The 27,429-nt window shown below is 40.6% G+C and overlaps 1 pseudogene; it reads left to right on the top strand.

Annotated features, from left to right (window-relative positions):
- LOC109233644 overlaps positions 1,260-27,429 on the top strand; it is a 34,731-nt pseudogene continuing 8,561 nt past the window's right edge.

The raw sequence follows: 27,429 nt of genomic DNA on the forward strand, positions 1-27,429 counted from the left end.
TTCTTCTGCCCCCTCTTTCCTATAGTAACCCCCCCCCCCCCCCACATCCCCCACCCCTCTGTCCTTTGTGGATAGTTAGCAACAAAATTAATAGTATAAAAAGGAGAAAAATTTTCTTTTAGGGAAGCTAAATAAACAGATTAGTTAACGGGGTTAAAGTTTTTAAAGATATCAACAAGCTATGGCTAAGTAATTTTCGTGTTCATCAGTCCATTGTGGTCATGGGTTTTCCAAAGGAGTCTGGTGAGTGGAGAAATAGGTGGTGGAGTCCGCTAGTGAATATTTTCAAGTGATCTGGTTTTGCTTTGTGGTGGTCGGCAGTGAAATACTTTCATCGTTGTAGTCCTTTGTTTCTGGTGATGGTACACTGCTCGCTGGTTGTTGCCCCTTTTTGTGTCTCTGTAAATTCTAAGATTATAATGGTAATCTGAATTTTACCTGAAATAGTGAGAGTAAGGAGATGAAGCAAGATAATTTTTTTTAAATCAAAATTGAAGAGTTTTATGTATATGAATTGGGGTTTAAGATTGTGCTCAGAAAGGAGCAAAATGAGCAAAACGGTGGAGGCGACTCCGATTTTCCAGTTGTTTCCCACTGATAAGGGTTGTCGACAACATAGGAAGACGGGGAAGGATTTGAAATATTATTAAAAATTAATTTTTAAATTAATAAAGATGTGGCATTGATTTATCTGATGCGGACATGATATTTTCTCCACGTCACGCGAGTGACCAACACGTAATGCTGAAGGGGTTTAAAATACATGTTTTGATTGAGTTCAGGTGTCTTGATGAAACTTCAATGAATACAGGAACCGGAATGACAAAGTGGCACAAGTATAGATGCAATTTAGGCTATTCTGCCGTTAAATTATAAACATAATAAACATTCTTTCCCGGTTAGAGATTTTCCACAAGGGTCCAGCTGATATCAATATGAAATGAATGAACTTATATCTAACTTATCCTCTATGAGTGAGATGTACTACTCCAAGCCAGATTCCCACGTTCTTATCTTCTTCATTAAGATGTATACCTTTATATACCGTAGATATAACTTAAGGCACTTTCAGCCATATATTACTTTTAAGCTAGTGACATTGACACAATACTTTCCATTACTCGATCTTGTGGGGCTTTAAATAGTGAGTGGAAAGTGTCCTACAAAACACAAAGAGAACGAAAGCTAGTTTAAAAGAAGAAAAAAACCTCGATCCAATGGATGTCCTTGAATTTTCTCTTTCTCTATAGATTATTATCATGTGTTTCACTTATTCTACATGGTGGCACCTTACAAAAAGATGGTGCAAAAGCTCAGCATCAACAAATTGGCCTCTCGTTGGAATGTTACCTGGGCTTATTCGAAATGCTCATCGTGTCCATGGTTTTGCAACTTCTATTCTTGTAGAAACTGGGGGCACATTTGAGTTCTATGATCCTGTGCTTACCAATTTAAATATGTTAATTACTAGTGATCCTGCAAATATCCACCACGTCCTTAGTAAAAATTTCTCAAACTATACAAAGGGTCTTGAATTCCAAAAAATATTCGATATTTTAGGAAATGGAATCTTCAATGTTGATTCCGAATTATGGGAGATTCATAGGAAGACCACCATGTCTTTAATGAGCCATGCCAAGTTCCAAACATTGTTAGAGAGCAACATGTGGGATACTATTGAGAAAGGGCTCCGGCCAATTCTTGATACTTTTGCAGAACAAGGCACACCGTTTGATTTGCAAGATATTTTTCAAAGATTCACTTTTGATGCTGTCGCGCCACCTTTTTCCTCGCGGAGTCCGGGTTTCGACATTCATGGGGAAACAACTCATTTTCTTTTGGGAATTGCGTATTTGAATTTGAAGAGTCGCCACCTAACGGATTAAGGTGCCTTAGGGCACATAGAGCAATTAACTCATATAACTAGTTTGCATTACCAGAGATTAGGGTAAGGGCTCGAAATAACCTTGAGGGGAAGGTGTTAGGCACCCCTTGCGGTCCACAACCGTGGGTCTTGGCCGAACTCAATTATGTGAATTAGTCATTTAACAGATAGGCAGTCTAAGCACCCATTTCCAAGCAAAGGAAGTTTGACATATGTAAATAAAGGAAGTTTAACAGATAGGTAGTCTATACACACATATGTAAATAAGGTGAGGCAAGTCCTAGGTTTGTTGGCCTATAGGATCACATCTGTACAATACCCGGCAAGCCTTCCTCAAATAGAGGGGTTACACGTGGCATTAACGCACATGTCATCATATCCTTTACTACCCAGTTACCCTACCCTTAGCAGTTATATAAGCGGTTTTAATTAACGAACTCTAAGCGTGCTTTACCCGTCCCTTCCTTGTGGATCTGTAGGTGTTTAGGACCTCTAATCTTAGGTAGTTCTAGACCCTCCTAAGGTGGTTAAAAGGGAAAGTCTAAGCGACAACAAAGAACATATATGACTGTCAAATAAGAAAATAATTAAGGGGGCTCATGTTTACCTCCACACATAAACAGATAATTAGCACGTCTCAAACAACAGATTTCAAAGAATTTCAGAAAGGTCCTAGAACAGGATATCTAGGTGAGCACGACAAACAGAGAATATGCAGCATTGTTTTAGAGCGAAGTAGCATAAACCTGATCAGTTTGCCTACTGATTTTAGCACCTGTTGAATCTGGGCAGTTCACGAATAAGCATAGCACAATTTTTACAGTTTTTTGTAAAACCTTGATTACCTATAGGCTCGCCCAGGCGTGGAGCTGTAATGCCCTATAAAATGCTGTATAAAAAAACGCAAACAGAATTCTCGAAATTGATTAAAGGAAAGCAAACAATTTGGATTTTAATACGTCCTAGAAACATGCTTGTCTAGGTGCTGGCCATCACAAAACTGATTTCATACATATTTACCCTATAACATGGTGTCTATGTGTTGGGGTTGTTTTTAAACATCTTTATAGACGAGATGGTTACTGATTTAGGCGATATAGACGTGATTTAAAGCGAATGCAAATACAGTCCTAAAGCAGGATTTCTAATGCACATAGAGAATGGTCCTTTTATTAGGCAGAATTATAACAGGATTTCTAAGTGATTATGCAGAAGTAGAATGAAGTGATGAGCATGTAACAGGCTTTCTAGTATGCAAAAAATAGTAAACATGACAATCCTAAGGCATGATTTCTAATGCAAGTAACATAACAGTCCTATGGCATGGTTTCTAATACCAATAGCCATAGCAAACCTAAAGGCATGATTTCTACCCGGTTTTTCTCACAAAAATCATATAGGAATCCCTCCCCTTTTACTAAATTCCCCAATATCTGTTTACAAAGGTAATTATTACAGACCAGAAATGAATGAATTACATAATGAATATAAGCTATGCTATAGCAGGCCTCAAATAGGTCCAAAGTGAGCCTGGGAATACCAGGCCTTCAAAATAGACCAAGATGCCCTAGTATCCAATGGGGTATCCTGGTGCATCAAAGTTCCCTAAGGACCTCAGGGATCCCGGGCAATGCTAACACCAAGACCCTTTCTTAAATAAAGAAACTGGTTATGTGCAGTGTGGAGGGGCCAACCCCTGTGTGCCAGAGTTCAGAGGAATCTCATGGATTCCTAGGCAGTACACACACTGGAGGGGCAGGACTTAAATAATCTAAGCGTAGAAGTGAGAGTGGTTGACATAGTTTGGAAGAACTTAGTAAAACAGTATTGAAGTAAAACTTTCAGGAGTGAAAAGGTTTTCAGGAATAGACACAGTTTTAGAAAAAATGCCAAGAGTAAAACAGTTTTGGAAGCAATTCTGAGAAAATACACAATCACAATAAAAACTTAGAGTGCCCAGATTCAGAGCCACTTATTACATGATTCTAAGTGAAGACAAACAGCTTTACAGACAAGGATCAGGGGGGTTGGGGACATAGAGAGCTCAAATCAGAAACACATAAACATGGATAAGAGGAGAAGCATATAGACCAGTAAGTACAAAGAACAAGTAGTAACTGATTGACATCCAGAACACAAAACTACTACTTCAAATTGTTAGCAAGGGAATCATGCTCGAAAATTACAATAGTAATAGGTAGTAAGACATAGAGACAGGGTATGAGAGTAGTCATGCTGAGGACAGGAGTCTATTACACAGAATTAGTGATGCCGCTTAGTGTTAATCAAGTACATTAGGAGTCTATGATACTAACATGAGCATACTAGTTGAGGGAAATAAACAGGTACTCAAGTAAACATGCTAGCCAAGTATCAAACAAGACATGTGAGACCCAGACATGCTGATTACACACTTGAACAAGAGAGGGCAAAACGTAAGCATTCTGAATAAAGCAGTAAACAAGAAGATCAATTAAATACATAAGCCATTAAATTAGTGCACAAGGAGACGTGGATTAACATACATGGAGCACATAGAGTTGAGTTTCAGAATTGAACTGGGAACATACCAGTTAAGGAAGCAAAGTGCAGAATGTAAAGCAAGTAGAGTTCCACAGTCTAGCCTTGGCTTTCAGCCGGCTAGACAAGCAGTTAGCACAAGTAGCAGAGAGAGAAGAGAGAATTGTGTGTGTGTGTGTGTGTGTTTTTTGAACTAATTGTTCGTCTGTTAATAGGTAAAACAAGAGTGTATATATATCACTTTAGGAGTAGAACAAATAAGGTAAAAGAATCAGAAGCCAGTCAATTAGGGACAATCACAGAATTACAGAATCAAATCACATAAAGGGGTTCGGAATAGACCCCCTTAATTAGGGGTAATTTATTAATGGTAACAATAGGGGTTTAATTAAGGCAATGAGTCCAAATAATACCAAATAAGGAATCAGTAAGAATCCTAAAATTATACGAGCAATCAATTAAGACAGAGATGACCAATTAAAGTCATAAACAGGGAAATAAATAAAATCTATGCACACGAATCTTAATAGAGTAAAGTAATCAACAAAACCTTCAAAAGAATACTGATTTTCGGAAAGAATTACTCAAATTCCATAAATAGAGATTAAACTAAGTAAGATCTCACAGAAAATATAGAACTTAGCCGAAAAAGCAAGTTCGAACCCTAACAAAGATTAATTAGGGAAAAACCACAAAAATACTGGATTTAACGAGAAAAAATGTTTAAGTCCAAAAGATAGAGTAAACTAACATGACTGGTATCACAAAAATACCCAAAATCGAAGCAATGATTGAAGGAACCACATAGAATCAACTAGGGTTTACAATTCTTGCACAAATCAGTCACGAAGACGAAAGAATAATTAATCAAACACTTAGAAGTCAGAAAAACCTTTGAAAAACAACTTGGGATGAACCCTAGTTTAGGAAGAGTGATTAAAAATCGGAATAATCAATTAAAACAAAGACTTTTTTAGGGAAATCACTTAATAACACTCGAACCATCTCAGATTTGTAAAGATCTGAGAAGAATCGACAGTATCGAGCTAGGGTTTTCAGAAAAGTAGTAGAGATGAGAGAATAGGTCAAGAACCCATAGATCTGTAATAAAACAAGAAGAAGTTCTTACTCACATACAGAAAATGGTCTGAGACAGGCTAATAAACAAAGCTTCAAATCGGAACCAGTTGGGGTTCCCTTGAGATCTTCTCAAGGACCTAAGAAATCGAAGAGCCATGGCGTGTAGAAGGCCAGATCTGGTCGGAGAAGACATAGAAGCACCACAGGAGGGGTTCACGCCGGTGACGACATTTTAGGGTTAGGGTTAGGTGGAGACGGAGTTTAAGACGAGGGAGATGATGACGGCGGGTGAGGGAAAGAATGAGAAGGGTTTGGGTAGTTTAGGAGGGTTAATTAAGGTAAGGATAATCGTGGAGCGTTGATCAAAATGATCAACGACCACGATTGAACAGGCTAGTGGGTCGGGGGTAGGCAGATTGGGCCAAAAAGGGCTTGGGCTCATTTTAAAAAGGGTTTTGGGCTGGTTTTAAAGAGGTCAGGTCTGAAATAAAAGGGGCTATTTGTTAATTGCCCAAATAATTTATAAAAAATATTTTATAAAATAATTAACTGATTATAAAAATAATTTTCATGCGTAGAAATGTTTTTATATGATTACTCAATATTTTAAAAATACAATGAACCATTTTCTGGTAAAGTAATGCAATAATGTACACATGGGCTATAATTGCAATGTTATTGCAATTGTAATCAAAAAGTGTAAATCTGGCCATTTGTGATATAATTTGAACTTAATATGACTATAAATAGCAAAAATTGGATCATGAAATGTTGTAAGATCTTTTGTGATGCAATTTTGCAATTATTTATATAAATAAAATACTGGAATGAATTAATTTAATAATGTAGAAATTATGAAAAATATCAATTGATGTTAATGCATAGTTTTGAAGGTATATATGCACTTAAAAAGTATTATTGGGAAAAATTGGGTATTAACAGCTGCCCCTCTTTACCCGGGAAGGATGAAAGAATTTTCAGGTGAAGAAATGATGGTCAATTTTGACCGAATGGGATGCTTTTGAAAAATAGAGGCCGGACTCTGGTCTTTGAGCTGCCTACATACCCCTGGTTTTACAGGAATCAGGCCATGTGTAGTTTCAGATTCATCGGCGGAATATACTGATGAAGTCATCGCAAGAACGGAGAATAGGTGAAGAATGGTTGTGGTGAGAGGTCAGGTTTGAGATAGTTTGAAGGGATCAGAGCGGGATTGCTCCTTTTGGGGTAGCGGTTGCTTATCGGGTCACCTGCAAGTAAAGAGATACTACGAGCATATATTTGTGCGGAAATTTAAACATGACGCAGATTTCGTTCAAACTATGAAAGTTGTCTTCAGACGATTGAGAATGACGTCTTTAGACCATGATGTCCTGGGCCATGAATTGTTCAATGAGGAATTTGTAGGCTATGAAATGATGTTCTTGGGCCATGAAAATGGTGCCTCCGAACCATGACGCCTTTGAATAATGATATGCAAATTTGAGAGATCCTCAGGCCATGGCATGGTGTCTTCAGGCTATGAGTATGATGCCTTTGGACTATGACGCCTTTGGACAAGTTGGCGATATTTCAGCCCATGAGATGCAATAATATGATGCTAATAAAGGCGATGATTGGCCTTATGCAAATAGGAGGCAGAGCTTAGCCTCATGCAAGATTCGGGACATGGCTTAGTCCCATGCAGATGGAAGGCAGAGCTTAGCCTTATGCAAAATAGAGGCAGGGCTTAGCCTTATGCAGATATGGAGGCAGGGCTTAGCCTCATGTAGATGGAGACAGAGCTTAGTCTCATGCAAGATTCGGGACAGGGCTTAGTTCCATGCAAATGGAAGGCAATGCTTAGACTTATGCAAAAATGGAGGCAGGGCTTAGCCTCATGTAGATATGGAGGCAGGGTTTAGCCTCATGCAAATGGAGACAGAGCTTAGTCTCATGCAAGATTCGGGAAAGGGCTTAGTCCCATGCAAATGGAAGGCAGTGCTCAGCCTTATGCAGATATGGAGGCAGGGCTTAGCCTCATATAGGATTTGGGACAGGGCTTAGTCCCATGCAAAAATAGAATAAATAGCAGGTGATAGCAGGGTTTTCTTTGCCAGTAATAGATTTCAGCGTCACGGCTGTTATGGAGATTGTGACTTGGAGGCATGTATATTCTTTGCTCCTGCATCCAAAGAAAAATCGTGAGTTCTGTAGGGGGGGGGGAGGTTGGTTTGTGCCTCTGTGGGCTTGCTTGGCTTGCTTTGCTTGGTTCGCAGGTCCTGTTCAAATATTTGGGGTATCGTGGCTAAACGGAGTCATTTTACAAGCAAGCATGCATAATTTCAAAGACATAATAGAAATATATTATTTTAGAAATTGGTTGGATGAACCAGTGACTGTGACACGATTCGAGTCATCGCAACCTCTCAAGCTATAGAATTTTGAGGGCCCTCTTCAAAATTTTGCCCCAGTTAGATGGACACGTCTAACTGCTGCACATGCTGCGATCGGCTAAAATTGCTTCAGAATTTTGAGGGTCCTCCTCAAAATTCTGCCCCAGTTTCTGATTGACTTCTTACTTTCTGGCATATGATGGCGTTGGCTGGACTTGCTCCGGAATCTTGAGGGTCCTCCTCAAAATTCTACCCCAGTTTCTGGTTGTGGGGAAAACAAGATTTTTACTAAATTGTGACCGAACCCACAAGGCTTCCTACGTATCCCCTCTTAAACGGGAATCAGGTCGAGCGCAGTTTAATTTACATCATTTTGTGAAAACATAAATAGTTACACATAGTATCGCTTGACTGCATCTGAGTTGATCGGTTTTGGCCAGAATTCTCCGTCCATTTCTACATGTATGAGAGCTCTTCCTGTCAATACTCTATGAACCATGTAAGGGCCTTGCCAGTTGGGAGAGAATTTCCCTTTGGCTTCATCCTGATGCGGAAAGATCTTCTTCAACACCAGTTGCCCTGGTGTGAACTGTCTCTGCTTGACTCGTTTGTTGAAAGCTCTGGACATTCTGTTCTGATAGAGTTGCCCATGACACACTGCATTCATCCTTTTTCCCTCTATGAGGGCTAGCTGCTCATAACGACTCCTTATCCATTCTGCATCACTGAGCTCAGCTTCTTGTATGATTATTAGAGAAGGGATCTCCACTTCAGCGAGAATAACAGCTTCAGTACCATAAACCAGTAAGTAGGGAGTTGCCTCGGTTGATGTGCGGACAGTGGTACGATATCCCAATAACACTAATGCCATTGTTTGTGCTTTTCTACCATCTTTCTCAATATCTTCTTGATATTCTTGTTAGCGGCTTCTACAACTCCGTTCATCTGAGGTCTATAGGCTGTGGGATTCTTGTGCTTGATTTTGAAAGTCTCACACATTGTCTTCATCAAATCACTGTTGAGATTGGAGGCATTGTCAGTGATGATTGATTCTGGAACTCCGAACTGGCAATCAATCCGTTCATAGAAAAAATCTTCTACGACCTTCTTAGTTACTACTTTGTATGATGTTGCTTCGACCTATTTGGTAAAGTAATCAATAGCTACTAAGATGAACTGATGCCCATTTGAGGTGGTAGGCTCGATTGGACTAATGACATCCATCCCCCAGGCGGCGAATGGCCAAGGCGAGCTTGTTGCATTGAGCTCATTTGGCGGCACTTTTTATTATATCGGCATGCACTTGACATTGGTAGCATTTTCGGACATACTGGACGCAATCTGTCTCCAGGGTCATCTAGAAATAACCGGCTCTAAGTATCTTGTTGGCCAAGACAAAACCAATCATATGCGGGCCACAAGTTCCAGCATGTATCTCCTCAATTAGCTTAGAATCTTCTTTTGCGTCGACACACCTTAGCAATCCCAAATTAGGAGTTCCTTTGTACAAGGTTCCTCCGCTGTGGAAGAAATTATTGGACAACCTCCAAAGGGTACGTTTCTGAGTATGAGTAGCATGCTCCGAATATTCTCCTTTTGCCAAATATGCTTTGATATCGTGAAACCAAGGCTTCCTATCTGTTTCTTCTTCAATATGGGCAGAATACGCCGCTTGACTGTGGATCCTTACTGGGATGGGATCGGTGAAGTTCTTGTCGGGATGCTGTATCATGGATGACAAGGTGGCCAATGCATCGGCAAACTCGTTCTGTAACCTGGGAACATGCCGAAACTCTATCTTCGTGAACCTCTTTCTCAATTCCTGCACATGGTGCAAATATGGCAATAGCTTGGAATTCTTGCTGGCCCATTCTCCTTGTACCTGGTGCACAAGCAAATCTAAATCACCGATTACCAGCAGCTCTTGAACATTTATGTCGATGGCCATGTTGAGCCCTAGTATGCAGGCTTCATACTCTGCCATGTTGTTGGTGCAGGGAAATCTGAGTTTAGCAGATACCGGATAATGTTGGCCAGTTTCTGATACCAAAATAGCTCCAATGCCGAATCCCTTGAAATTTGCCGCTCCGTCGAAGAACATTCTCCAACCGTCGTAGGACTCAGCAATATCTTCTCCTATGAATAACACCTCTTCATTAGGAAATACTTTTTGGGGGTTCGTATTCTCCTTCCACGGGGTTCTCAACATGATGATCTGCCAGTGCTTGTCCCTTGACTGTTTTCTGAGTCACATAAACAATGTCGAACTCGCTCAACAAGATTTGCCACTTAGCCAGCTTGCCATTGGACATGGGTTTCTGAAAGATATATTTCAAGGGATCCATCCTTGATATGAGGTACGTTGTGTAGGCACAAAATTAATGCCTCAACTTCTGAGCTATCCAGGTCAGAGCGCAGCAGGTACGTTCCAATAGAGAGTACCGCGCTTCATATGGAGTGAACTTTTTACTCAGGTAATAAATAGCTTGTTCCTTTCTCCCTGTCTCGTCGTGCTGCCCCAAAACGCAGCCGAAGGCTCCATCTAGCACTGCAAGGTAGAGTAGAAAGGGTCTACCTGGCTCTGGCGGGACCAAGACTGGTGGTGTTGATAAGTACTCCTTGATCTTGTCGAAAGCCTTTTGACAATCCTCAGTCCAACTGGTTGTAGCGTCCTTCTTTAACATCTTGAAAATTGGCTCACATATAACTTTAGACTGGACTATGAAGCGGCTGATGTAGTTTAGCCGTCCTAGAAAATTCATTACATCTTTCTTACTCTTCGGCGGCGGTAGCTCCTGGATGGCTTTGACTTTTGACAGGTCCAATTCTATCCCTCGGCGGCTGATAATGAACCCAAGTAACTTTCTGGTAGGAACCCCGTATGCACATTTTGCAGGGTTTAGTTTCAGGTTGTATCTCCTCAGTCTGTTGAAAAACTTCCTCAAATTGGCTATATGATCTGTGGCTTTCTTGGATTTGCTGATGACGTCATCCATATACACTTCGATCTCCTTATGTATCATGTCATGAAAAATGGTAGTCATAGCCCACAGGTACGTGGCCCCAGCATTCTTTAGACAGAATGGCATCATCTTATAATAGTATACTCCCCATGGTGTAATGAAAGCCGTTTTCTCAGCATCCTCTTCGTCCATCCAGATCTGATGGTAACCGGCAAAACAATCCACAAACGACTGGAGCTCATGCTTGGCACAATTTTTAATTAGGATGTGTATGTTTGGAAGCGGGAAACCATCCTTTGGGCTGGCCCTGTTGAGATCCCGATAATCAACGCAGACCCTGACCTTCCCATCCTTTTTTGGAACTGGCACGACGTTGGCTAGCCAAGTTGGGTATTCAACTACCCTGAGGACCTTGGCCTTGATTTGCTTAGTAACCTCCCCCTTGATTTTCATACTCATGTCAGGCTTGAACTTCCTGAGTTTCTGTTTTACTGGTGGACATGCTGGGTTTGTGGGCAACTTGTGAGCCATAATGGATGTACTTAACCTGGTCATATCATCGTATGACCATGCAAAGATGTCCTCATACTCTTTCAAGAACTGTGTGTACTCTTCTTTTTCTGATGGCGACGGGTGGATGCTGATACGGGTTTCCTTGACAGTTTCGGAGTCTCCCAAGTTGATTATTTCTGTTTCGTCCAGGTTGGACTTGGGCTTGTTCTCAAAGTATTCTACTTCTCTGACAATTTCCTCGGGTATGACATCTTCTTCTTCCGAATCACTATCCTTTTGTTGCGTCGTCTTATTACATGTCAAAGTTGTTGGTTCATCGAGACATGAAATGGTAATGATGTATAGATAAAGATATGAGAGAAAAATAGTAATAATAAATATTGATTCATTGAAGCATGAAAGTGATTTTTGATAATTTAAACAACGTTTCGAAGCATTGGAAATATTATTTAAAACGAAATTCCAAAAAGGGAAATCATTTTCTTAGAAAATAAACGAAATAATGTTGTTCAGCCTCGCTACTCCGGGACTCGTCGGGCCCTGGATGGTCTGACAGTCCAATTCTTGAGGAATGATCCTCTCTCCACAGCTGGATGGTAGGGCCTTCCTCTTCCTCCTCCTCAACAATTACACAACAGTCCATGTCCTCATCCTCCAAGAACAGGTTCCTTAAGGCTGCCAGTGCCTCTTCCTCCTCTGATCCCCATATGATGTCGGCCTGTTGGAAAGTCTGACTCAAGTGCGGTATAGGTTGCTCCAATGTAGTACATACCTCGCCATGGTGGTGACCAATCATTGTATTCTTGCCCGGTGTATTGATACCCCAGCCCAAAAGTGGTACCATGGCACTTTGGCTGTATTGGCTTGGTGATGCCTTGAAGGTTTTTACCAAGACCCTTGCCAGGCTCATACCCTCCCCAGTTCATCATGCGTTCTATCTTGCCATCCCACCACTTATCTTTGTCGATTGCATTAACACGCTCGATGTGATGATAAGTTTCTCCGCCTAGCTTTCTCCTGTTCTCGACTATCGGAATAGTCTGATGGGTGTAAATGGGGTTGCTCCCGTCTCCGTAGATAATCACCTCCTGATGGTTCTACTCAAATATCACTGCCTGATGCAAAGCTGATGCAACAGCCCCAGCGGCGTGTATCCATGGTCGTCCCAACAGCAAATTGTAGGATGCAGATATGTCCAGCACCTGAAACTCGACATCAAACCATGTAGGCCCCATTTGCAGACAGAGATTAATTTCCCCGATGGTTGCCCTTTGGGACCCATCAAATGCCTTTACGTTCATGGTCCCTTCTCGTATCTCGTATAGGCCTTTGCCCAACCTCTTCAGTGTTGTTAATGGGCGAATATTGAGACTGGATCCTCCATTAATCAGGACCCTGGTAATGGAGTAGTCTTCGCATTGCACGCCTTATTGTGATTCAAACCCTCAGGTGGCAACTCATCCTCATGGAAAGTGATTTTGTGACTTTCCAATACCTGTCCCACCATGTTAGCCATTTCTCCGCTTGTGATGTTATTGGGCACATATGCTTCGTTCAATACTTTCATCAGAGCGTTCCTGTGTGCTTCTGAATTCTATAGCAGTGACATGATAGATATTTGAGCAGGAGTCTTGTTCAGATGATCGATGACTGAATACTCCCTGGCTTGCAATTTCCTCCAGAGGTCATCTGGACCTATTTCAATAACGGGAGGTCTGTTAGAGTCCTGTTTACTGGACTCTCCCAAATGCTCGGGTGTATAGACCCTTCCAGCCCTAGTCATTCCTTGTGCAGCACGAGATTCCCCCATCTTGGTTTTTCCTTTTCTTCTAGCTTTGGCCACATAATCCTATGGTACAGCCTCGGTGCTATAAGGCGGTGTGGTTGATACTGTCACTGTAATGGTGTGGCTACTTTCACCTCAAATGGAATAGGTGCAACTGCAGGGGGTGCTACTTCAACTTCAAATGGGATTAATGCAGTTACCTCGATCTCCACTGACGGTTGTACCTGCACTATTATGGGGTTGAGAGTGACTGCGGGTTTCTTGGGATCGTCACCCTCTATGACAAGTCCGATTGATCCCTCCGGATCCCATTCTTCATCAATCTCTATCACCTTAACACATTCACCCCTATGATCTGGGCGGGGGTTATTACGGACATTAGGTGTAGCCTCCTTTTCCTGGATGATCTTGTTGTCAATCAAAGTCTGGATTTTGTCCTTCAATGTGCGACATTCGTCAATGGTGTGCCCTTTTATACCGGAATGGTATGCACAAGTCTTATTCGGGTTAACCCATTGGGATGAGTTCTCCGTGGCCACATCAAGGATAGGAGTGACGTAACCAGCAACCTTCAACCTTTCATATAGCTGGTCGATGGGTTCAGCAATGGCAGTGTATTGTTTGGGTGGTCTGCGGTCCAAATTAGGTCGCGGTCTTGGGTAATTTTGACGAGTTGGAGGTGACTGAAAGTGAGATGGTTGGGAATTATAGGTATGATAGGCAGTGGCTGGTTGGGAGTATCTGGGGGGCGAGGGTTGATATGTAGGTGGAGGTGCTTGATATGCGGGTGGAGGTGCTCGATATGTGGGTGGAGGTGCTTTATATGTAGGTGGAGAGGTTCGGTATACGAATGGAGTTTTGGGTCCTTGGGCGACCATTACTGCTCCCACGTCCTTCTTCTTAGATATACCTCCTGACTATAATGCTTTATTAGTGGCCTGTAATGCCTCAAAGTTCGTTACCATCCCGCTCTTGATGCCTTCTCCGATCTTTTCACCAAGTTTGATGATATCAGAGAACTTATGGTTTTCAATAACCATTAACCTTTCATAGTACTTCGGATCCTGTGCTCTGACGAAGAACTTGTTCATCTGTTCCTTGTCCAATACTTGCTTGACATTGGTCGCTTCTGACCTCCAACGAGTAGCATACTCGCGAAAAGTTTTAGTGGGCTTCTTTTTGAGGTTCTGAATGTAGAAGACATCTGGTGCATTCTCTGTGTTGAACCTGAATCGGTCCATGAAATCATATGCCATACTCACCCAGTTGGACCATTTCTTAGGATCCTGGCTGATGTACCAGGACAAGGCATCTCCCGTAAGACTCCTCATAAAAAGTTTCATTCGGATGTTTTCATCTTTTCCGACCTCGACAAGCTTGTCACAATAGGCCCTTAGATTAACCCTGGGATCACCTGTGCCGTCAAGCATCTCGAACTTGGGAGGTTTGTAACCCTCTGGCAGTTCTACATCCGACTGTATGCATAGGTATTCATAGTTCAGATCTTCTATCCCCTTGCCTCCTTGTACGCCTTGAACTCGGCTGGTCAATTTCTTTAGCTCCTCGGCCAGGTTCTTAATGAGCATGTCCTTCTCAATAGATTCTGGTGCATAGGAGATAGGTTGAGTGGAGTGAGGTAGGGTCTCCACATATATAGGGTTGTGTTTGGTGACCTGGAATCTGAGTATAGTGGTGATCATTAGTGGGATTTTGAGGTTCAGGAATGACTGGTGGAGTATTTGGTGGAGTATGGTAGGCGTTTGGCTGGTATTGTGGTGGGATAGTTTGATTTTGTGGGGGAGTTGTATAATGGTGAGGTATGGGTGGATTTTATGGGCACTTGTTGGGTGTATTTTGAGGTGGTGCGGGGTTCTGAGTGTTTGGATGAATGATGTCGCGGACGCTAAGTGAAAAGGACAAGTTTGCCACATTCCGAACATGCTCAAGCTCACCCTGGAGTTCCAGTATTTTCTGTTCGAGCCGTGAGACTGCTTCATTTGGGGCCTGAGTACCCCGACCATCAGAAGTTTCTGCATGTTCAACCTGTGTGTTGTTTTCTTTTCTGGTGTCGTTCAAGTCTTCCATTTTTGCTTTTCCCTTGCCTTTTGGTGGACTAGGAGGAGGAGAAGGTGGAGGGCCCCTGGATCTTGTGTTATAAGCTGATGATGCCAGTATGCACGAACCAACCTTTGGGGAATGCGAATAATCAAAAGAAAGAAAGAAAAACAAAAGGTATCCAAGTCAGTAATGATTCTGAAAAATTTACAGTATTTAAACACATATCGGGGGAGTATGAATTCGCGTCCTAATTATGGAGCCCCGTTGTACCCGAGGTAGGCCTAGCGAAAAATAGATTTGGAGAAATTTAGTGCCAATAATTGCCTCATTTCATTAATGTAAAAATAGACGACCCAAAATGATACTAAATAAGATAATGTCACTAATGGCACTTGGCCTTATTACATTTAGAAAGCATGTAAACCTAATCTATTTGGTCCTAGAAGGACCTTCTCCAGACTGGATGCTCTTGTCGATCAATTCCCCCAGTTCGCGCAGGTTTAGCAGTAAGAATGCCCTTGCCAAATGCCCTCCTTCGTTTCCCTCAGCGTTCTGGCAATGAGTGACTCTCTTCCTCATTTTCCCTTCCAATTCCATCAGACTATACTCCAAATATTCCAGCCTTTCGCTGGATTTAACAGACCTTTCTTTCCACTCATTGATCATTTCCATGTCGGCCTTATGCTGCTTCATATGCTCGGCTTAGGCTCACGAATTCTCTTGCGCAATTTGTTGTACTTTACCCGTGCTTCGGCAACTTCGTCTATAACCCTGTTTCCTGGACCAACCCTTGGCTCGAAGATCCCCGCTATGTTATCATCTAACAATGAGGGGTAAAAGTATGTATGACCCGCATGATATCGATCCGGCTCGATGGTACGATAATATTCAAGCGCCACATATGTTGTGCTTCATTCTTATATGGGATGGTGTCACCTTGAAAATCGGCTATAAAGTGACTCATCTTTGCGACTCGTGGTACGACTTGTCTCCTGCCTGCCTGTCTTATAACCCTGAGGGGAGAGTAAGGGTATATTCCCCTTAATCCAATCAGTACCAAGTGTGGACCATCCCTGGATCTGATGATGAACTCATTGGTAGGGAACCATTCGAACATCCATTGAACCTGGTCCTCAGTCAGATTGTTGATAAAATGCTCCCATCCTATAGCGTCCTTTGGTTGAGCAAACATGTCCGGAATATATGTCATTTTCTTGGGATGGTGGAAGGTTATATGATCATTCAACGATCTTCGTGGAAACTCTTGACGGTATTGACCCCTTTGGAGATGTTCTAGAAGCCAGACTTGCAGCAGCAAATTGCATCTCTCGAAAAATCTGAACCCCTTCTGACAGCGTTCCAAGGCCCGGTACATATCTGCGATGATCATAGGGACAATGGTATATGTCCGCCCCTTGATCCTGTCCATCATAGTTTTGGCCACCATGGCCAGCCTGGTGTGGATTCTGTCCCCTTGGATTGGGAACACTAGCATGCCCAAGAAACACACAATGAACACAAAGACCCTACGATGAATCCAACCCAAGGAGGTGATGGAGAATTCATCATCAAAGATATGGTAAGACCTGCTATGACCGTATCGCTCATAGAGGAAATCGAAAGGTACATAAGAGTTGTTCAGGCACTCCAAGTCATCATTCTTTTTTAACCCCATCATCTTCAAAAATCCCCTAGTGGTGCGATTTTCTGGTGCCAATAAACTAGGGCTATCCCAAGGTAGCCCAGCAAATCCCCCTATTTCATCCAAAAGAGGCGTCATTTCTATGTTTCCGAAGCGGAACACAGCCCTTTCTTTGTCCCAGAACATGGTGGCAGCCTCGATCAACATTTTGTTTGGCTGAAGATCCAACAAAGAAGGCAAATTCCCTAGGTCTCGTTTCACCTGATTTTGGTCACTTGAAGGAAGATCCCTCCACCAATATAGCAAAAGTGAAGGTACGCTGCTGACCATGCCGAACCGGGGGACTTTGTGCCTCATTTCTGCAAAACAAAAGATGGTTAGGCCCTTTCCCCTCCAGGTTCGTCTATTTATACAATAATGATTAGCATATTGGCACTTATTTCTCCAAATTAATTCACAAAATCGTGGTTGCGTCCATTGGGATTATGGAAAACCCGATGGACTTCTAGGTGGAGCTTGTCTTAAAGGGTCATTATGCGGACAACATATTAACCCGGCTAGGTTTGACCATGATGCATGCACAATTGATCAGAGTAAGGTTACTATATAGAGGTCTAGACTGGGACCCTCAAGCGGACAACTTGAGGGGGAAAGACACGGATCCGTCGAACGCACCGCTGATCGACTAGTTTTACCGCAAATACGCCTTTCCAAATTTAAAAGGGTGATATATAAGAAGAGCGCAAACACTCATCAAGCGTTGCTATAGGATTGATTACGCACAAGTGGAATATGATGTTGAGCATGATTTATGCAACAATAAATAGCATGTTGTCAAGTATTGGCACGTTTTAAAAAAAATGATAAATGCGGTATTTAAATAATTGAAAGACAGTTACAAAAGGAAAACAATGAAACAAGTCAGTTTCAGGCATTAAAAGAAATTATAAGTGTTGATACCCAATTTTTCCCTGTATATTCTATATATGCAAAATACTTTCAAAATAGCATACATATGCATATATAAGTATGCCCAAATGTTTTAGTATTTTTCCTAATTTTTAAAGGATTTTTTAAAATCAATTTATTGTCCTATTTTGACAGTACAAAAACTAATAATTGTTCCTCAAATTACTATTTTGGTGAATAACTTATTTTATTCTCACATTTATACCAAAATATATCTAAGGTAATTTTTTCGCATTTTTACAAATTTATTTAGTAATTTTAAAGCTAAATTGCATACAATTGCAATTTTAGCCTATTTTGAGATTTAATAGCATTTTATAATTATGAAATTGGTTCCAGTATTTTTATTTCAATATTTATATATTATTAATTAATTTAGTACCTTTAGTTTGTTTCCAGAAATTGTCTTACTATTTTTATAAAATAAAAAGGGAAAAACTGGCTATTTAAATACTAGCCCTGTTTCATTTCAATTATAGCCCAAATCAACCCCCAATTAAAACCCAATTTCAATCTTAAACGGGCTAACCCAATTTTGATTTAACCCGCCCCTGACCCAACTAAAACCTACCCGACCCAAATCCCCTCTTATCCTGGCCGTTGATCTCTGAGATCAACGGCCCCTATTCATTCTTGCCCTTTTTAATCCAAACGACTACCCTAATCCCCTCATTCCTCATCTATCAGCCGCCTCTAAACACCCCACTCTCTCAAACTCTCTCGAATGTTCTCAAAACCCTAATCGCCTCCTACCGTCTCCAACCTCGAAACCACCGGAATCCATGGCTTCTCAGGCCATGAGAGGCTTAAACTCACCTCCCTTTGATCTTATAGACTTGGTACTCGAAGGTTCGAGGTCTGAACTCGAATGTGTTCGTTCAGATCTGCACCGATCCAAGGTTCTACGGCCATCTCCGGCTTTGCTCCGGTGTATCCTGGTCTTCTGAGCCTGATTCTGATCTTCTCCGACTCAGATCGGACCTTTTTTTAAAGCCTTTGCTCATTTTTTGGTTCTTCTGAAACCCTAACTATTCGAGGTTTTCTCCGATGTTTCTTAGATCTGTTGTGTATCCATGCTCTACTTGAGTTTTCAAATGGTTTCCCCCACTTTCTTTCAAAAATTACTTTCAAAATCGATTCTTTTTTGATTTAGGGTTTTCTGAAATGCTTAAAATGTTTCTCCGACTTTTCTTTTCCCTTTCTTTGTGTGTATTTGTCTCTACTGTGCTCATATGTTTCCTTTCTACCACACATGTTCTTCTGTGCTTTCTAATATTTCATTTTCTTACTGTGTCTCTATACCCTGCTCTCACATGTTTATCTCACTGTGTTTCCTATACCATGTTCTCGCATGCTTTCTACTGTGTTCTTGTGCTTTTTCTTTTACCATGTTCTTGTATGGTCTTTTACTGAGTTTTATACTCCGTTCTTGAATGTTCTTTACTGTGTTCTATATGCTCCACGCTTGTGTTCCTTCTACCATGTTTTCCATATTATGTTCGCATGTGCTTTCTATTATGTTCTGGTATTTCTTCTACTATGTCCTGCTATACTATACCTTTCTACTGTGTTCTTTGATATTTTCCTTCTACTGATCCTTGTTTAGGTTTTTTCTGAGAAAAAACTTTCTTAAGCATGTTTCTTCTACTCTTTCTACTGTGTTTGCATGTGTTCTCATGAGTTTCTGAAAGAAACCCCTGAGCCTGTTTCGACTACTTTCTTCCTCATCTCTATATTTGATTCAAGGTGGAAACCCTAGAATTTGGGGGTTCTGCCGAGGCATTGTCATGTGATTGAACTAGGGTTCTATTTTAGAACCCTTGACTCTCTCAGACTAACTTTTGAGCTTTTGAACTAAGTCTGAACTTCTTTGCTTACATATAACTCTGAACTTTTAAATTTCTTCTACAGTAGACTCTTCTACTGATTGGCATGGCAGTTCTTTAATGTTTAAACGTGTCTGTATGCTTTATATGTGTGATAAATCTTTCTTCAAAGAGGTTTTCAAACTAGTGATTGACTCATAATTCCTTTTTAATAGGTCTAATTGATTGTTTACTGATTTTCCTTAAGCGAGAACCTTTTCCATCTTTCTGACTTGGTTCATTCATACCAAATCTCAGACCTTGTGATTTCTTGGCTGTTAATTGATTTTCTTTCCTTAAATTGTAAAACCATGTATTTCAGAGACCTTGTCCTTAAAGAACCTTTATGTATTAACCCTCAATTGCATGCTTTACACAAGTGTTTTATTAATTGCTTTCCTTAATTGTTTTATACCCGTTTGAATTTGAATCCCTTAATTAAAGGTAGTCTTATGTGATTGATTTACAATCAGTCTTCAATTATTTTCTTACCTTATTTCCTCATCACTTCCACACTATAAATACACGACCCCTCTTTTTACAAAGCACACACGATTAGCACATTTCAGACCTCACAATTTCACAATCTCTCTTGAACTCACACTCATAGTATTCTGTCTTCCTCTTTGCGCTTTGGCTTTTACAAGACTACTGCTCTTCTTACTTGTTTCCTTGAAACTGGTATGTCCTAATTTTAGTTTTCAGCATCACCCCAATGTGTTTACTTACAGTCTTTATATCCATGTCTACTTTACTGTCTATGTAGAGTTCAATATTTAACTTAGTATGCCTATGTTCTATTGCCTGTTTCTACTGTGAATCTTTGCTCCCTATCCCATTACCCCTATGTGTTTGTGAGTAGTGACTTAGGGCATGGCAACAACAGTTGTTGTCCATGAACTGGGTTCTAAATCAATGAGGTCTTAACCTCTAAAACAGGCTGGAGGGTTAGGTATGCCCATCAGCCCACTCTTCTTGTGTTCTTGCAAATTCCCCACTTCCCTATGCCCCTATGTGCACTGATTTTAAGTTATTCCCTTTTCCTCTCCCCTTTCAGATTTCCCCTTCTGCACTTACACTCTCTCCTAGTTTCTAAGTTCTGTCCCTCTCTTGTGAGCCTTGCTTTGGGACCTTGAGTTCCCTCTGAACTTGGACACCTAAGGGCTGGCCCTTCCACACTGCACTATGTCTTAAACCTGTAATGTATTTGGGTGTGAGCACTGCCCGGAGTACACATGAGGCTGTTAGGGAACTCTAACACACCCCAAATGAGAGAAAGGCTTTTGAAATCAGATCTTTGGAGTTGGTTCATCTCATGTTTCAGACAAGGAGCCTGAATTAGGCCCCCCTTGGTTGTACTTTTAATTTCTGATGTAATTTTGCTTTTCTTATTCCATTCTGGGCTATAATAACTTTGTAATAAACTTTCGGGGATGTTTAGTGAAAAGGGAGGGGTGACTATGCATAAAAAGGGTAGATAACTTGCCTATAGGAATCTCTAATTTCAGTATTTTTCATATAGTTACCATGCCTACAAGATTTCTGCACTTTCATATAGTTATCACGCTTATAAGATTTCTGCACTTTCATGTAGTTACCATGCCTATATGATTTTTTCACTTTCATATAGTTACCATGCCTATAAGATTTCTGCACTTTCATATAGTTACCATGCCTATAAGATTTCTGCACTTTCATATAGTTACCATGCCTATAAGACTTATGCATTTTCATGTAGTTATCACGCCTATAAGATTTCTGCATCTCATTTAGCTATCATGTCTATAAGAAACTCTGCATTCTCGTTTAGATATCATGACTATAGGGATTCTGCACTTTCATGTAGATATTATGTTTATAGCTTCTGCACACACACGTAGAGAATATGCCTATAGGTCTTTTCTGATTCTTGCATACCCGCTTTTCACTAGGCAAACGTCTTTATAGACCTTAAGTAAAACAATGCAACACCTTATTATGTTATAGGATTTCTGCACTCTTCTATGTCTATAACAATGTTCTAACTTGGCAAACACATAGAAAGCATGCCTATAGGGGCTCTAACTCAAATCTGAATAGCCTCACTCGCTTATGAGTCTAAAATTAGCAGTAATAATGCGTTACCAACAGCAGAACTCGTGTTTTCTAAAATTCGTTTTGAACTGGCAACTTCCCTTTAAATTAGCATGTAATTAGTTCGTTTTCTTATTTCTGAAATCTGTAGACATCATGCCTATAGGTTTTCGTCTATCACTTAGGCAAGCCTTAGGGTAAAATTTATAGACTGCAACAGTTTTTATTAACTATAACCAACGGGCAGGTCTAATTCGGACTTCTTATTTGAAATATGTGATAAATAAGCCTGCTTTAACTTTTAACTTTTATTTAGACCCTAATCAGTACGTGCAAGACATGCTAAACTATATGCTTTCTCTGATCTAAGGAGGTCTGTTGAGCCTTATGTGTTTGAATGCCTTTCCCATATTTGCTCTATGTGTTTTGATTGTCGCCCTAGAATTTTGTCCTTTAAAACTATAAAACCTTATACCCTTTCCCTTTAGGATTAGTAGTCCCAAATGCCTTTGGGACTGATAGGATTGGGGCGGGTAATAGCGTGCAATAAGTGAAACGAGACCATTCCGCGTTTAATACCTTATCGGGGTGGGGAAGGGTAGATAGGGATATGATGACCACGCGATAACACCAAGTGTATAAGTGGTTACCGGGTGTTGTGTGGGGTGATCCATATTATTTATAAACCTAGGATCCCCCCCCTTTTTTTTTTACTTGTTTATTTCATTATTTATTTTCAAATTTCTCAAACTATTTTTTTTCTCTCAAAATTCAGTTTTTCTTTCGTTTCTTTTGCACTCCATCTATTTGCAACCTTTATGTGAAAATCCGCTCTTATTTGAAGCCTTAATTTTCTATATGTTATATGTACCCTGAAGTCACAACAATAGCTTGGCCGGGAACCACACTAGTGGATTCTGAGGGGTGCCTAACACCTTCCCCTTGGAATAATTTCAAGCCCTCACCCAATCTCTGGTTATCCAAACAAAACCCTTCTTAGTATCCTAATGCACTTTAATCATTAGGTGGCGACTCTTCACTTCTCTTAAACCCAATTCCCAAAAGGGTACGAGTTGTCTTCCAAATGTCATAAACCCGATTTCGCAAGAAAAAGGGGGCATCGACAATAAGTACTTGGAAATAAGCAGTTAAATACAAATAAGGGGGAAGGGAAAGGTTATATCAAAATAAAGCATGCTTGGGATTAATTCACAAAACCAAGTTCGTTATGGTAAGAGCCTAAAATATCCCCAGCAAAGTCGCCATGCTGTCGCGCCCCCTTTGACATCACAGAATCCGTGTTTTGAAATTCATGGGGAAACAACTCATTTCCTTTTAGGAATTGGGTATTTGAATTTGAAGAGTCGCCACCTGACGGATTAAGGTGCGTTAGAGCACCTAGAGAAATTAAATCATATAACTAGTTTGCATTACCAGAGATTAGGGTAAGGGCTCGAAATAACCTTGAGGGGTAGGTGTTAAGCACCCCTCGCAGTCCACAATGGTGGGTCCCGACCGAACTCAATTATGTGAATTAGTCATTTAACAGATAGGCAATCTAAGCACCCATTTGCAAGCAAAGTAAGTTTGACATATGTAAATAAAGGAAGTTTAACAGATAGGTAGTCTATACACACATATGTAAATAAGGTAAGGGAAGTCCTAGGTTTGTTGGCCTATAGGATCACATTTGTACAATACCCGGCATGCCATCTTCAAATAGAAGGGTTACACGTGGCATTAGCGCACAGGTCATCATATCCTTTACTACCCAGTTACCCTCCCCTTTTATATAAGCGGTTTTAACTAACGAACTCTAAGTGTGCTTTACCCGTCCCTTCCTTGTGGACCTGTAGGTGTTTAGGACCTCTAATCTTAGGCAGTTCTAGACCCTCCTAGGGTGTTTAAAAGGGAAAGTCTAAGCGACAACAAAGAACATATATGACTGTCAAACCTAATCAATTTGCCTACTGATTTTAGCACTTGTCGAATCTGGGCAGTTCATGAATAAGCAGAGCACAATTTTTACAGTTTTTTATAAAACCTTGATTACCTACAGGCTTGCCTATGCGTGGAGCTGTAATGCCCTATAACATGCTGTCTAAAAAAACGCAAATAGAATTCTCAAAATTGATTAAAGGAAAGCAAACAGTTTGGGTTTTAATGTGTCCTAGAAACATGCTTGTCTAGGTGTTGGCCATCACAAAACTGATTTAATACATATTTACCCTATAACATGGTGTCTATGTGTTGGGGCTGTTTTTAAACATCTTTATAGACGAGATGGTTACTGATTTAGGCGATATATATGTGATTTAAAGCGAAAGCAAATAGAGTCCTAAAGCAGGATTTTTAATGCACATAGTAAATGGTCATTTTATTAGGCAGAATTATAACAGGACTTCTAAGTGATTATGCAGAAGCAAAATGAAGTGATGAGCCTATAACAGGCTTTCTAGTATACAAAAAATCATAAACATGACAATCCTAAGGCATGGTTTCTAATGCAAGTAACATAGCAAGCCTATGGCATGATTTCTAATACCAATAGGCATAGCAAACCTAAAGGCATGATTTCTACCCGGTTTCCCTCACAAAAATCATATTGAAATTCCTCCCCTTTTACTAAATTCCCCAATATCTGTTTACAAAGGTTATTATTACATACCAGAAACGAATGAATTACATAATGAATATAAGCTATGCTATAGGGGGCCTCAAATAGGCCCAAAGTGAACCTGGGAATACCAGGCCTTCAAAACAGAACAAGATGCCATAGTATCCAATGGGGTATCCTGGTGCGTCAAAGTTCCCTAAGAACCTCAGGGATCCCGGGCAATGCTCACACCAAGACCCTTTCTTATATAGAGAAACTGCTTATGTGCCGTGTGGAGGGGCCAGCCCCAGTATGACAGAGTTCGGAGGAATCTCATGCATTCCTAGGCAATACACACATTGGAGGGGCAGAACATAAATAATCAAAGAGTAGAAGTGAGAGTACTTGACATAGTTTAGAAGAACATAGTAAAACAGTATTGAGAAAATACACAATCAAAAAAAAAACTTAGAGTGCCCAGATTCAGAGCCATTTATTACCTGATTCTAAGTGAAGACAAACAGCTTTACAGACAAGGATCAGGGGGGTTGAGGACATAGAGAGCTCAAATCAGAAACACATAAACATGGATAAGAGGAGAAGCATATAGACCAACAAGTACAAAGAACAAGTAGTAACTGATTGACATCCAAAACACAAAACTACTACTTCAAAGTGTTAGCAAGAGAATCATGCTCGAAAATTAGAATAATAATAGGCAGTAAGACATAGAGACAGGGTATGGGAGTAGTCATGCCGAGGACATGAGTCTATTACACAGAATTATTCATGCCGCTTAGTGTTAATCAAGTACATTAAGAGTCTATGATACTAACATGAGCATACTAGTTGAGGGAAATAAACAGGTACTCAAGTAAACATGCTGGCCAAGTATCAAACAAGACAAGTGAGACCCAGACATGCTGATCACACACTTGAACAAGAGAGGGCAAAACTTAAGCATGCTGAATAAAGCAGTAAACAAGAAGGGCAATTAAATACATAAGCCATTAAATTAGTGCAGAAGGAGACATGGATTAATTGACATGGAGCAGATAGAGTTGAGTTTCAGAATTGAACTGGGAACATACCAGTTAAGGAAGCAAAGTGCAGAATGTAAAGCAAGTAGAGTTCCACAGTCTAGCCTTGGCTTTTAGCCGTCTAGACAAGCAGTTGGCACAAGTAGCAGAGAGAGAAGAGAGAATTTTGTGTGCGTGTGTGTGTGTGTTTTCTGAACTAATTGTTCGTCTGTTGAGAGGTAAAAAAGAGTGTATATATAGCACTTTAGGAGTAGAATAAATAAGGTAAAAGAATCAGAAGCTAGTCAATTAGGGACAATCACAGAATTACAGAATCAAATCACATAAAGGGTTCGGAATAGACCCCCTTAATTAGGGGTAATTGATTAACGGTAACAACAGGGGTTTAATTAAGGCAAGGAGTCCAAATCATACCAAATAAGGAATCAGTAAGAATCCTAAAATTATATGAGCAATCAATTAAGGCAGAGATGACCAATTAAAGTCATAAACAAGGAAATAAATAAAATCTATGCACACGATTCTTTATAGAGTAAAGTAATCATCAAAACCTTCAAAGGAATACTGATTTCCGAAAAGAATTACTCAAATTCCATAAATAGAGATTAAACTAAGTAAGACCTCACAGAAAATATAGAACATAGCCGGAAAAGCAGGTTCGAACCCTAACAAAGATTAATTAGGGAAAAACCACAAAAATGCTGGATTTAACAAGAAAAAATGCTTAAGTCCAAAAGATAGAGTAAACTAACATGACTGGTATCACAAAAATACCCAAAATCGAAGCAATGATTGAAGGAACCACATAGAATCAACTAGGGTTTACAATTCTTGCACAAATCAGTCACGAAGACGAAAGAATAATTAATCAAACACTTAGAAGTCAGAAAAACCTTTGAAAAACAAATTGGGATGAACCCTAGTTTAGGAAGAGTGATTAAAAATCGGAATAATCAATTAAAACAAAGATTTTTTTTAGGGAAATCACTTAATAACATTCGAATCATCTCGGATCTGTAAAGATCTGAGAAGAATCGACAGTATCGAGCTAGGGTTTTCAGAAAAGTAGTAGAGATGAGAGAATAGGTCAAGAACCCATAGATCCGTAATAAAAAAAGAATAAGTTCTTACTCACAGACGGAAAATGGCCTGAGACAGGCTGATAAACAAAGTTTCAAGCCGGAACCAGTTGGGGTTCCCTTGAGATCTTCTCAAGGACCCAAGAAATCGAAGAGCCATGGCGTGTAGAAGACCAGGTTTGGTCAGAGATTACATAGAAGCACCATAGGAGGGGTTCACGCCGGTGATGGCGTTTTACGGTTAGGGTTAGGTTGAGAGAGAGTTTGAGACGAGGGAGACGATGACGGCGAGTGAGGGATAGAATAAGAAGGGTTTGGGTAGTTTAGGGGGGTTAATTAAGGTAAGGATAATCGTGGACCGTTGATCAAAATGATCAACGACCACGATTGAACGGGCTAGTGGGTTGGGGGTAGGCAGATTGGGCCAAAAGGGGCTTCCAGTTCGCCCTCCGTGAACGATCGTGACGGCACCTAGTCTCTACGACTAGGTAAGCCTAACAATGCAGAAAAACAACTAATCTTGCGGAATAAATAATCAAAAGCCGAATAACTGAAAGAAATAGTATTTAAATGCTGCTTGGCATATACACACAACTTTCCAAAGTCTGATACACTATCCCAAAACCCAAAAACTCACGGATCCACAAGCTGAGAAAAATACTACATAGCTCTAATCTCCAGAATGTCTAATCAAGAACATAAAGTACAGAAGGGCTAAACACTAAATGCAAGAATTGAAAGAGGCTCCTCGGTCTGCGGACGCGGCAGATATACCTCGAAGTCCCGTAGAATCGCCTCGCCTCAAGAATGATAAGCCTGAGTAAAGGTACCTGGATCTGCACATGAAAAACATGCGCAGGAAGGGCATGGGTACACCACAGCGGTACTCACTAAGTGCCAAGCCTAACCTCGGTTGGGTAGCGACGGGGAAGGTCAGGGCCCTACTGAGGTTAAATAAGATATAAGGTTTAACAGTGTGAAATAA

This window comes from Nicotiana attenuata, chromosome 10 (genome assembly GCF_001879085.1).
Source record: "Nicotiana attenuata strain UT chromosome 10, NIATTr2, whole genome shotgun sequence".
Taxonomy (NCBI): domain Eukaryota; kingdom Viridiplantae; phylum Streptophyta; class Magnoliopsida; order Solanales; family Solanaceae; genus Nicotiana; species Nicotiana attenuata.